This window comes from Macaca nemestrina, chromosome 6, assembly GCF_043159975.1.
Source record: "Macaca nemestrina isolate mMacNem1 chromosome 6, mMacNem.hap1, whole genome shotgun sequence".
NCBI lineage: Eukaryota > Metazoa > Chordata > Mammalia > Primates > Cercopithecidae > Macaca > Macaca nemestrina.
In genome coordinates this window covers 169,510,419-169,523,744 of record NC_092130.1, presented here as the reverse complement: position 1 = coordinate 169,523,744, position 13,326 = coordinate 169,510,419, and the positions used below count along the sequence as shown (strand labels likewise).

The 13,326-nt window shown below is 38.3% G+C and overlaps 1 protein-coding gene across 3 annotated transcripts in view; it reads right to left on the bottom strand.

Annotated features, from left to right (window-relative positions):
- The window catches only part of LOC105489509 (catenin delta 2), a 936,482-nt gene that overhangs the window by 733,065 nt on the left and 190,091 nt on the right, over positions 1 to 13,326 (bottom strand). The window lies entirely within an intron of this gene.

Sequence of the window (13,326 nt, the reverse complement as noted above, 5' to 3'; positions counted from 1 at the left end):
ACTTTTGGAAAACTAAAGCTTTAAATAATTTATAAACAAATTTGATCATTTATTCTAAATTGTAAATATATATTATAATAATTGAAGGATAATTAATATCAATAGGCATATTTTCCATCTTTTACTTAATGCCATACTATTTTGTGCTATTATTAAATATTAAAATATGTTATAATTTATGTATTAGTTAACTCTATATATCATATATATATACATATCATTTGTACACACACACAGAGTTAGATTTAATCTACTTATACTTTTAAAAAGAGTTACTTTAAAAAAGTGTCACTACGTATGTCAATTCTATCAAATAAGTAGCTATAGAACAGGTTTGCCACACTCAGTCAGAATCGTAAGCACTGGGACAAATGGTCAGGTTTACATTTCAGAATCATTGCCTGGTCATTAGATAGGTTGGGTCAACTCAGGACAGAGGCCAAGAGTCCATGGGGAGACAAAGCGGAGAGAGTGGAATCACAGAAGCATGAAGGCAGTGGAGGTAGCAATGGCCTATTTCTTGGGACCTGGGAGGATGACCTGAGGATTCAATGAGGATGACAGAAAGAGGGATTGTGGGGAAGAGGGAAATAAGATTATTTAGAGGTGTGCAGAGTTCAATTTGCTCATGGGGGATGAGAAATTGAATAAAAAGTCTAAATAACTGAAGAGAGAAGTAGGCCAGACCTTTGCAAATTTTCAACATTTAAGTGAAAACAAGGGAGGAATAATATTTCTCGGCAATATTGTGAATTGCAGAGAAAAGGGTCGAGATGAAAGGAATATTTAAAGGACAAGAACATAAACAGAAGCCTCCAAAAATACTGTGGCCCAACTCTCCAGATTAGCTGGGCATGGGGTCGCACTGTAGTCCCAGCAACAGAGGAGGCCGAGGCAGGAGAATCGCTTGAACCAAGGAGGCAGAGGTTGCAGTGAGCCAAAATCATGCAACTGCACTCCAGCCTGGGTGACAGAGTGAGACTCCATCTCAAAACAAACAGCAAACAAACAAACAAACAACAACAACAAAGATTTAATTATTGAAGGTGAGTGTCCCAACCTTGAGGAGCTTACAGTTTGCTGTGGGATCAATGACTTAAAGAATCAAAGCCGTACTTGGTTGTATTCAGCATGCTTGGGGAATAAGCCATGGTGAGAATGTGCTTTGGGGTGATGCACATTTGTGAGCTCTTTTCATCGGTGCTGTGTGGTTGCATTCTCTGTCATCCTCTTGGGCTGCCATCCTTTTGTCTGTACCTATTCACTCACTGAAGCCTACGGTCAATAGAGCACTAGTTGAATAGAAGATTATTTTAGATGGAACGCTCTCAGATCTCGAGACATTTCTGAAAAAAGTAACAGCGCCAGGTAGCTGAGGAAAAGAAGAGATAAGACCTTGAAATAAGAATCTGATTGAACAACTGAACTAAATAGAGAGAAAAGCCTTTGAAAAGCATGCGATCTACTTGAAATTTGAGGATTTGGGCTATAATATAAATCTGTCACGTTGAAAGAATACTTAGGAAGTTGGTGAAGACAGAATCTGCGCTGATTCGGGTTAACTATAAAATGATTATCTTTATTTCATGAGTAGCATCAGATATAATCACATGGCAGTTATTTTATTAAACAGATGCTCACTTTGGTTAAATATTCTGTGACTACCTGAGACCCATTCTGTATATAATTGTCTTTCATGATGTCTAAAGAAATTGTCAATATTCTGAAAGGAGGCTTTTAACAAAATCATGGGCCACAGGTGGAGATTTCTCCTCTTTACTTGAGGACACAGCAGGCTTTCTGAGTATCTATTTCTACTTCAATAAGACCTAAGCCCCCATGAGAAACTCCCCCTAGGAAAATCCTAGCACTACCCCATCAGCTAGGGACCTTCCATGCAGAGAATTCCATCGGATGTCAGAGATAATGGCTGCATTTCAACCAGTCTGCTGGATACCCAGGACAAATGTGCATGAAGTATAAATAAATCCAAAGTGAACTTAATTGACAGCCTAATAATAATATCAAATTTGACCAAGTGATTATTCAGACCTCTCAAAGAATTTCTAACATTCAATATTTGTATTTATTCTGAGTTAAACTGCTAGAATTATGAAATACAGAATTATTAATGAGTTTTCTACATTATATATGATGAATATGTATGAGGACACAAGTTTACCCACTTCATTTACTATAACCTAGTCTATGTATTAAAACCTCAAAAGAACATATTTATACATACATAAGTATAAGAAAGAATAAGAAAGAATTATGGAATACTCCTTAATATAAGCTCCCTGTGGTATAAATATAGCATTTCTGTTAAAAGTCTTATAAAATATATGAATTTCTTATTTGTATAATTTTTGCATTAGCTAGAACACAAAAATGATGCTGAGAAAATAGTTAAGGATTTTTATCACTCCAGATAGGTTGAGTTATGCTGCAGTAAAAACAACCTAAAAATCTCAGCAGCTTGAGTCAATGAAAGTTTAAAGAGAATGAATTCTGCAGTGCCTTCCCACTGTGTCTATAAACTCAGCCACATAACTCATCATGGGAAGCAGGACACAAGCAAAGGCCTGGAAAGCACTCGTACAGTTGGGTTTGTCCTCTTCCTCATGCCTCAACCATCGCTCTGAGAAAATGCCAGGTCTACTGCAGGAAGAAACAAGCGCACAGAACCAGGGGGTCCAGTTGCTCCAGATCACATCTGGTTGAAACCTAGACACACACAGCCAAAATCAGCAGAATGGAACTGACCACCCAGTCCTGTGAGCAAAAAAATGTTTTTTGGGTACCATGAGGGTTTGTGGTTGTTTGTTACATAGCATACTTGTGGCAAGACACAGCTGATACACTTTTCAAGGTCCCAGTATCTGATTTTAGCTGTCAGTTTATTTTTCTGTTGTGATGAACACTGTTTAATGTAGTTTCAAGTCCACATGTACATATTCGTTTTCCCAATCTATTGCCCTATAGTCACATGGAATACATGAAGGAGGTGCTCAGACAGTTCTTGTTTTATTGCATTTCCTGCCAAAAAGATGCCACATGTTCATATTAGTTATTCCCCTTGATCAGCTCTGCTTCTCTTTTTCCCACAACAATTAGTGCTTCTATCTACAATTACTACTGTCCCTCTTCTCTTTCTCCTTCTACCCAGAATTGCAAAGACAATTACAAGTCACTGACTCCAAGCCACTCTCCAGGACAAGGACTGCTACATTGGATCCTAGGGTAGAAATCTAAGAGGAGAATCTTTTCTGGCTATCTGCTAATCCCTTCATATCTGGAGGGCTTCCCCTGGGTACTCTTCAAAAACACAGAGGTTGTTAGCATGGTTTAGGTCCCTATGTAGAGACTGAGCTCTGCTTTGACTGGGATGCTTTCTTCCATTTCTCCTTGCTCTAATCTCTGTAGGTGCAAACCAACCCTGACTTCCTGGACCCCAAACTGCATCAGAGAGCCAAACTCCCTACTTAATTTGGAGGACAGGCTTAGTACCTGATCATGTCAACTCTTAACCAACATCCGCAACACTCAGATGCTTTAGTGTTATTCCCAAAACACGGCAATGGGAGAACACCAAGACAGAAACATTCTAGGATGAAGTATTCAGGGATCACAAGGCAAATTCCTACAGGATCAGGCAGGTAACACACATGAATGCAGTGGGCTGGCTAGGATAAGAGTTGGCTAGTGTCTCCAGCCTTCATCCAAATAGGCTAAGAGCAACTCAACTGAAGTCAATTTGTTCCAAGAAGAATGGAGTTTCAATTTTTCAAATTTTCAAAAGAAATTAAAAATATATAGTTGGCAATTAAGTTTTAAAGATGTCTATTGTCCAAATGAAACATATATCTAGTTTAGAGATATATGTTTATACATGCTATCAGGAGATAGCAACCACCACAGTGGTTTGATCTATTTGGTGGATTCTTCCAGCAGGAAAACAGTGTTCTTACAGTCAGGATACATGCATGGTACCTGAATCATGTTGTTTACTAGAAGCAACAGGGTCTTGCCTTGCCTTTACCTGGGTTTTGCAGTCAGAATGGAACACAGAGAGGAGAGCCACACAGACAAATCTCCAGTGCTGCTGTAGAGTTACACCTTCTGCCAACAGCAAGTATAATATGTAAAAGATCTTAACTTTCTAACATTTATTCAGCAAATGCTATGTTCAAGGTACTTCTTTCATGATTGCAGGATTTAGAGTGGAATAAAATATTGTCTCTGCCCTCAGGGAGCAGACAATTTCACAGGATTACTATATTTAGTAAATACACAGATGACTTTCAGTCTGGTGGGTCTCATAGAATGGATTTTTTAAAAGGGTGAATTTGAATTACTTATCTGGATACTTATCTGCCAAAGAATTAGATTTTGGAATAAAGATACAAAATATAATTTGATCAGACCCCCATATCTCTGATCAGAATCAATTAGTAACTAAAACAGTTAAGAAGGTGCAAAGGAATATTATCCTGGAGGAGGAAAATTAAAAGAAGTATCTTTTTCTGAGGGATTCTCAAGGAATCTTAAATGAGCATAGAGTGTCTTAACAATACATGTACTGGAATCCTCATCTCAAAGCACGCTACAATTTTTTTCATCTTTCATTCAGAGGATAGGGAAAAAGAAAGGAAATGATTTTTGATCAAAAATTTGAACATGCTGTTTTAATAGCAATGACTAGAAGAAGCCTAGATGTAGTCAAACTCATTTGAAATTAATTATCTAAGAAGCCTCAATAGTGCTCATCCCATCAATCTTGTTCGGGTCTGACCTCAGAGTACTACCTGCAAAGGTGTGAAGACAGCTCAGACTTCAGAACAATCCAGTGCATGGCCCTGGCTGACATTCACTACAGGAAGACTAATTAAGAAGACTCCTCAGAATACAGATGCCTACCTAATGAGAGCTGAAATAACACATACCATTTTTCACTTCCGTCAAGAAACAGATGACAGAGAGTAGCAGATGGTTCACTTTAACAGAAGCCTGATGAAAACATGAGTGAGTGCCTCTCAGCTGCCACCTGGTAGAGTGTTGAAAGCACCTCAGTCACAGAGAGGGATCCTGGATCCAAGTCCTGAGCATCAGGGATACAGTTCAAGTTCTAGTTTCCAGAGGATGTTCTAGCAAACATTAGTGGAGGCCACTTAGCTTCGGAACGGACTGTGTTGGTCCCGGAGGGCTCCTCTAATGGATGTATCCTAACCTTTAACCCAAAATAAGAGAAATGTACTTAAGCCCACCTCTAACTGAATTTGTCTTCAGCTTGTTCCTTTGGAGGCCCTATGTCCAGCCCAATTATGATACAGCTGTCACAGTTCAGTCGTGGCTCAGAGTTAGGAAAAAGGAAAAAGCTACCTACCTTAAGCATATTTACTTGGCTCCCTTCCCTGAACCCCACCGCAATGGAGGAAAACAACATAATCACATGTAATAAAAATGGAAAATATCTACAATACAAATGCAAACCTAGTGAAACTAAACTAAGGACACACAAAGCCAATGTGTTTCTCTCCAGAGCTCAAGCAGAAGGCAGATTTTGCTAGTATTAAATGAGAGACTCTTGAGAATCTCAGCTCAAAATGATTCATTTTCTGACAATTAAATTAGGGAAACTGTCTGAAGATAAATCCAGAAGGGAAAGAAAAAATAGCCACAAGCTTTTGAAGAGCTGACATCTGTCAGTGGTGCAGGCATAAGTCATCTCCAAATAGCCAACCAAATGCCTGAACAGGACAAATACCACATTGACCTTCTGCCAGGATGATCAGCTCCTCTGCTCAAAGATGTGTCTCCAACCCAAAGGAAGCTACACATTGTGTATGGAGAAACAGAATGTATCTGAGCAGTATGGCAGCCAGAATTCTTCCCCCACCCAACTCCATTCCTGAGCAAATCATGGACCACACTTGAGAATAATTATTAGAAAGAGAAAAGGCTAAAGTAATACAAGTGGAAAAAGCAAAAGGCAGAGGACAGAAATAATTCAACAAACTGCAAAACAGCATATACAGCCAGATCCTACTTTTATGAAAATATGTGTATGTGGGCATATAAATGAAATGATACCTGGGATGAGACATCTGAAAATGTAAATAGTATATATCTGAGTAGTGACAGAGGGGTTCATGTGACGCTTCTACTCTTTGTTTTATTCATATAGGAACATTTTAATTCTCTTGAAGTATCATTTTGAAAAAAGAGCTGAGTTGAGCTTAGCCTCTGAAGACAGTGAACATCCCTTCAGGGAAGTAATGCTGTCAGACTTGAACCTTGATCCTTTGTCTTCTATCCCTTTTATCTTCCCCTTGACTCTGGTGAACAGCTTTAGAGTGTCCACACCTTTATGCAGTCCCCCACATCTTGAGTGTGCATAGGACCAATGACTTGCTCCTAATCAAAAGAATATGGCATAGTGATGGGATGTCATACCTATGATTACACTCCACTATATACACATGCCATTATGTGGGACTTTGTCTTGAAAACAGACTCACTCTAGAGGCTCCCCTGGCTGGCTAGAGGAAGCAGCAGCTGTACTGGGAAATTCCACATGCCAAGGAATTATGAGTAATCTTTAAGGACCACAGGTAGCCTCTAGGAACTAAGAGTAGCTTCCAGCCTTGAGCCAGACAGTAGCCCAGGCCCTCAGACCTGGGGGTCTGAATGAATTCTGCCAACAGCCTGAGTGAACTTGGAAGCAAATTCTTTTCCAGTAGAGCCTTCAACAAATACCCAACCCAGCCAATCCCTAATTGCAGTTGTGTGAGGTCCTGAGCAAGGAGTCCAGCTAATCTGTGCCTGGATCGCAGAAACTGAACTCATAAATGTGTGCTTTTTTAGGCTAAAGACAAAACAAAAGCAAAACTCTGAAACCATTTCCATTGGTGTGATTGCTGAATCATGGTGGTAAAATATGGGCAGAGCAGGGTATAGGGATGAGGCCTTCTCAACATCTGTGCTTTCCAAATATTTTTTGAAAGTCAAGTTTATTGTAGGAAAACTTACATTCAGTAAAATTTACCCTTCTTAGGTATAAAGTTTAACACATTTTGGCAAACATCTACAGGCAGGTAAGCACCACCAACTAAAGATACAGAGTGCTTCATCACACTAAAGAGCACTCTATTTCCCTTACTTGTCAGCCACCTGCCCTGGTCCACAGGCATCCACTGATAGGATTGTCTACAGTTACGTCTTTTTGTGAATATCACATCAGTAGAATCACACACAGTCTCTTGTGTTAGTCTCCTTTCACTTAACATAGCGTTTCTGAGATTTGCACAAATTGTTGTATGTATCAGTAATTAGGTGTTTTGATGATGAACTTTCCTACCAGGAAAGCTACTAAAATAAGAAAGTGAGAACTAGGTGTCCCATAACTATGACTTCTGACGACCGTGTGACTGCAGAAACACAGCGCTTTTGAGATTTGCACAAATTGTTACATGTATCAGAAATTAGTTTTCTTTTGTTGATGAACTTTCTTAACAGGGAAGCTACTAAAATAAGGAAGTGAGAACTAGGTGTCCCATAACCATGACTTTTGACAAGGTGTGACTGCAGAAACAGAGCCGGCCTGCCAGTCCCATCCTCCTCTCATGCACACAGACCTAATGATTCTTCTACAGAACATACCCGTTGTCTCCATGCGGAGGCAGAATGATGACCTGCATCTCATTTCCGCCTTCTTTTTCTCATGCAAGTAATCCAAGTGGTAAGACCTCAAACAAATTCAGGACCCTAAATGAAAAGGAGTCTGGGAAATATATTTTTCCTTTCCAGTCTCTATAGTCCAGGAAGATACCACGGGAAAAAACTACAATAGGCAATGAGTGATAGTCCAAAATCCCCAAAACCAGGAACACAGGACACGCAAATGCCACAGTACATACTAAATGATAAATTTTCAACTATTTTTTACAGTAAACCAAAATATAAATTAAAAATATAGTATCGTCTTCCTACTCTCTCTGTTATGAAAATCACTTTTGTAAGCCAATATTTTAGACACACAACAATTTGCGATTACAAAGTCTGTTTAAAAACAAAAGAAGAAAAGCTTCAAAAAAGCCTCAAGGTCTTCAAACATCATCACTATAGACAGCTCTCACTGCATGACTCTAATTAATCTCTTGGAGCCTCCATTTCTACATCTTCAGAGACAAAGTTAAGTATTTCTAAAACTTTCCACTCCCAAATTTCTGCATTTTGCTGACTGTAGGACATTAGCTATTATGCTAAGTGGTAACTCACATATATTCAGAAGAAATAAACTGATGATTAAAAATGAGTTACTCATATTCAGAAGAAATATATTGATGATTAAAAATATGTTACTCACATATATTCAGAAGAAATATATTGATGATTAAAAATATGTTTTAAAGATGATTTTTTTTTTTTTTTTGAGATAGGGTCTCACTCTGTCACTCAGGTTGGAGTTCAGTGGTGCGTTCTTAACTCACTACACCCTCCCCATCCCAGGCTCAAGCAATCCTCCCACTTCAGCTTTCCAAGTAGCTGGGACTACAGGTGCATGCCACCACACCTGGCTATAAAGATGATTTGTTAAAACTTAATAGGTAAATAGATTTATCAGTGGTAAAATGTAAGAATACTAATTGGAGAGTAATGAATTTTAATTTTTACTATAATATATAAGCTGCATCAGTTTACTAAGGAAAAAAGCAATTAAACATTACCAAAGGGGGCCAAGAAATCTCGTAAAGTGAAAAGCTTTAAGTAAGAAAAAACGAAACCTTTCTTTAAGGGTTTAATCATGGTTATCTCTAGATATTGGAGAGATCTGCGTAGTTCTAAGAATTATAATAACACTAGTAACAAGTCTTTTATTTACAGGATACTAATCTGCTAGGATGTATCCATTTGCACAACCTGAATAACAATGTCTTAAATATACAAGTTTATTTTTCTTGCTTGGCAAGTCTGGGATTGTCTAAGGGCAGGCCTTCCGCAGTGCGGCTCAAGTATGACGAAGACACAGGCCCCATCATTCCGGATGCTTCCCCAGCCTGGGAGTGTTGTTTGTCAACTCAGGGCCACGAGCTCCGTTGCAGTCCCAGGCATCAGGCCACATTTAAGGCAGGGTAAGCACCACAAAATCAAGATACAGAATGTTTCATCACCCTAAAGAGTACCCTCCTTCCCTTTGTTGTCAGTCCCCTCCCCTCACCCGCAGGTATCCACCGATGGGATCTGTCTCCAGTTATGCCTTTGTGAATATCATATGAGTAGAATCATACATAGCCTCTTGTGTCTGTCTCCTTTCACGTAACAGAGTGCCTTTGAGATTCGCACAAATCGTCACATGCATCAGTAATTAGTTTTTTGATTATGAACTTTCTTACCAGGGAATCTACCACGATAAGAAAGTGAAAACTAGGTGTCCTATAAGACTGAAGAATGGCAGTGCATCGACTCTTCCCAAGAAAGCAAGAACTGTTTCAAAAAACAGTAGGTTTCTGCTTTTATGTGTCAGAGCTACGCCTTGCGACACACCCGGCTACAGAAGAGGCTGGGAAGAGAAAATCAGCCTTCCCATTTTTTACAGCAGAAGCCAGAAAAGGAGAAGGCAGTTTCACTCGGCCAGTGGGCAGTGTCTGGCCAAGATTTACAAGATGAAAGTCCTTCATAGCTGCTATTCTTTAGGAGCATCACCAGCTAGAGTTAACTCCAGGGCCCAGCTACACAGCAGTGTGAATGATCCTTCTTCAATGACCACTGACTCTAGAAAAACTCTCAACTACACTGTGACATGGGCGTGTTTCCTCAAATAATTTAATCACGTAAAAGTATCTCTTCTTGCATCTGTTAAGACACTTGTCAAAATGTCAGATAAAATAAGATGATGAACTAAACCGCATTATAAAATTGTACACAATAATCCCAAACACTTTTGAGTTATTTGTTTTCTGCTTGCTAAGAATACAGCATGACCTGTAAAAACAATGTAAAAAGTTAACAATTGTACAGAAAGCAGTAAGAACAGTGCAGAGAGAACTGCTTCCATCATTTAAAAAATGTAGACAAAGTATTCAGAAGCCTTAAAACCAATGTAAATGACGCTGTCAGTAAGTACAAGGTTGGGCTCCTTTTACTATGGAGAGATTTTGTACAGAACGTTCCTTTAATATTGAACTAATGTTTTCTCAGCTAAATTATCATACAGTGAAATTGTCCTTTAAGTACATTTTAAAAACAGAAATCATGTTCATTTAATAAAATCAAGTAAAGATATTACAAAAAAGCATATTTGTACATTAATAATGTAATAGTTATTTAGAAAAATGCCTTTAGTGTTCCATTTAAGATCCACGAATGATATGTATTCTGTGACACATGGTATATAAAAACATTTGTATCATAAGAGATTAACTTAAACCCACAGAGACATTTCAATGTAGTGAGGGAGAGGACACCACAGATAACTCTAATACCTGTTAGAAATGACTATGCATCCCAAGAGAAGGGCAGGCAAAGGAAAGATGATTGTTCCTTCCTTGGCTTTTAAGGAGCCAAGAACAACTTATTTGGATTTTGACTGCTTCCCTTTGTCTCCGTCTCCTAAATCAGGTGATGGTTTAAGAAATCCTCCAGTCTGGCCAGGTGCCCTGGCTCATGCTTGTAATCCCAGCACTTTGGGAGGCTGAGGCGGGCGGATCAAGAGGTCAAGAGATCGAGATCATTCTGGCCAACACGGTGAAATCTGTCTCTACTAAAAATACAAAAATTAGCTGGGCATGCTGGCGCGCACCTGTAGTCCCAGATACTCAGGAGGCTGAGGCAGGTGAATCGCTTGAACCCAGGAGGCAGAGGTTGCAGTGAGCTGAGAGCACACCACTGCACTCCAGCCTGGGCCAAAAAGCAAGACTCTGTATCAAAAAAAAAAAAAAAAAAAAAAAAAAAAAAAAAAAAAGAAGAAGAAGAAGAAGAAGAAAGAAAGAAAACTGATCTTAGATATAGCAAAAACAGCTTGAAGAATGTCTACACTTTCTCCTTCATTGGCTTATTAGCAGAAATCCTTGAAGGTAGATCTAGGAAACAGGAACTGATGAAAAACAAACACGAACTTTAACTCTACATCTCTATCTTTTCCCTAAATGCCCCAGCCTGTTGCCTTTGCCAGCAGTTACAGCTGAACGTCCAGGCAGTGCACCACTACAGTGGCATTTTCAGTGGAAGGGAGGTTAGGGTTGAGTTTGCTATGTGCATCAGAGTTTTTGCTATATTTCTCTTTTATCCTTTGTCATAGCAAAACAAAATACCATGCAATCTGATCCTTTGCCTATTCAGTTTAAACATACGAAAAACAAGTTTTAAACCCTTGTCACTCCACATCATTTGTACAGATAATACATTTAATTTCCTTCCAATGTGTTTCTTGTTGACTTTAATTATCAAAGGGAAATCACTGAGATTCCCATTCTTCTTATCAATGATTGGCCAATTTTTTTTTTTCTTTTTGGAGAGGAAGTCTCACTCTGTCACCCAGACTGACATGATCTTGGCTCACTGCAACCTCTGCTTCCTGGGTTCCAGTGATTCTCAAACTCAATCTCCGGAGTAGCTGGTATTACAGGCATGTGCCACCACACCAGGCTAATTTTTGTATTTTTAGCAGAGATGGGGTTTCATCATGTTGGCCGGGCTAGTCTTGGAACTCCTGACCTCAGACGACACACCTGCCTTGACCTCCCAAAGTGCTAGGATTACAGGCATGAGCCACTGAGCCTGGCCAACTGGCCTAATTTGATAGCATTTTTAAAAATATATATTTAATCAGCATAGTCCTAACTTTAACATGTAAGGCATGCTCATTACGTGCCACTTACATATAGAAATGTACATTCAGGTTTCACTATTGTCTTTTATATTAAAAAATCAAGCAGATATTCTAATGCTAATGTCACAAAAAAGTAATAGCTAATGCTTATTTTGTTATTACTACATGTTATGCACTGTTTTAAGTTCTTTATATATATTAACTTTGAAATTCTTACAATTCTGTAAGATAAATACTATTATTAACTTGACTTTAACAGATAAAACTGAAGCACAGGGAGGTTAAATAATGTAATAAAATATATTTACAACACTGTTGGTTATTGTTAAAATGAAGTATAGTTTCATCTGTGGATAACCTTCACACCTTGGTCATTCATACTTTGTCACATACTAGCCACATGGCCTTAAGTATGCTACCTTATCCCATTAAGCCTCAGTTTCCTCATCTTTCAGATGGGCTGGGAATTGTATATGATTTTGGTAGGTGGGCAAATTAATAAGATAATGTGTGTGAGGCACGGTGCCTGGATCACAGTAAGTCCTCAGTGATAATTAGTTAACATTATTATTATTAGGAGTTCAAACACTGACTTCCAGTCTTGGATTGGGAGTTTATAATTTGTGTAATGTTGGATAAAAGACTTAAGATCTTTGCTTTCTGAATTTCTTTGCCTGTGAAGTGAGAGCTAAATGTCCCCAGCCAGTTCCATCATGTAGGGCAAGGTCAAATCAAACAATGTTTGCAGAACCAGTCGGTAAACTGTAAAGAACTAGACACATACAAACTACTACTTCTATTAAATCAACAGGGAGAAAAAGGCTTTGACCTTTGATTCCACAGTGACTATTTCTGAAAGTTGCAGGGTCTCTGAGCTAACACTGATAAATGCTTTCATTACATTTTTTTTTAATGGCAAAGTGGTGACTGATTTTTAAAGAGTTTTCAGAAATATTTCCAACAAAGTAACTCTCAGCAACTGTCTTAGGATACAGGCCTGTCTCTCTGAAGTTTCACAGTCCTTGCTTCTGTAATTATGGATGAAATGCAGTATTCCTACTAACAACACTGAGACATCAAGAAAATGCTGAAATGTTGGTAGTGTTCTGCTCTTTATTCAATAAAGGGCATACAGCAATGTTAAAATAAAAATAATTTTATAAAGACAATTTAAATAGAAATATTAAAGTACTTGTAAAGTTCAAACTCTAAATTCTTTTATTCGAAACTCATTTTTCCAACGATGCTGATTAAATAGGTATAATTGAAGTAATATTTTTTATAAATGGGTGGGTGCAAGGATTGTTTTTACATATTAAAAAAAAGGGTAAAATAAAACAAAAGTCATTCACCCTAGAAATCAGAGTTTAGTAACTTCCCACAGTTAGCATACTTAATAGCTTAAAGTAAGTTTAAATTAGAACTCAATATACCAGTTGGAGAAGATAAGTTTCTATAAGATTATTTTTTGATTAAGTATACACCATAATGAAAAT